The sequence below is a fragment of the Terrapene carolina genome, unplaced genomic scaffold (assembly GCF_002925995.2).
Source record: "Terrapene carolina triunguis isolate 2854851 unplaced genomic scaffold, T_m_triunguis-2.0 Scaffold17639, whole genome shotgun sequence".
NCBI classification, from domain to species: Eukaryota; Metazoa; Chordata; order Testudines; family Emydidae; genus Terrapene; species Terrapene triunguis.
Genome location: NW_020681990.1, coordinates 1 through 250, shown reverse-complemented (window position 1 = coordinate 250; position 250 = coordinate 1).

Genomic DNA, 250 nt, shown 5'->3' with positions numbered 1-250 from the left:
GTCACCGAGTGCTTGTGCACACTCAGCGCCAGCCGGTGCCACCTGGGGACACGGACATGCTGATGGGAGGGGGCAGGACACACAGACACGGGGGGGAGGCAGGGATGGAAAGGGGAGTCCTCAGGGGTTGGAGTGGGGTCGGTGTAGGGGGCAGAGGGTACCCATGTGCTGCAGTGTTGGGGGTCAGGGTCAGGGGTCGGCGGGTACCCACTAGCTGTCAGCGAGGTTGATGCCCCGGAAGAGCGGGTAG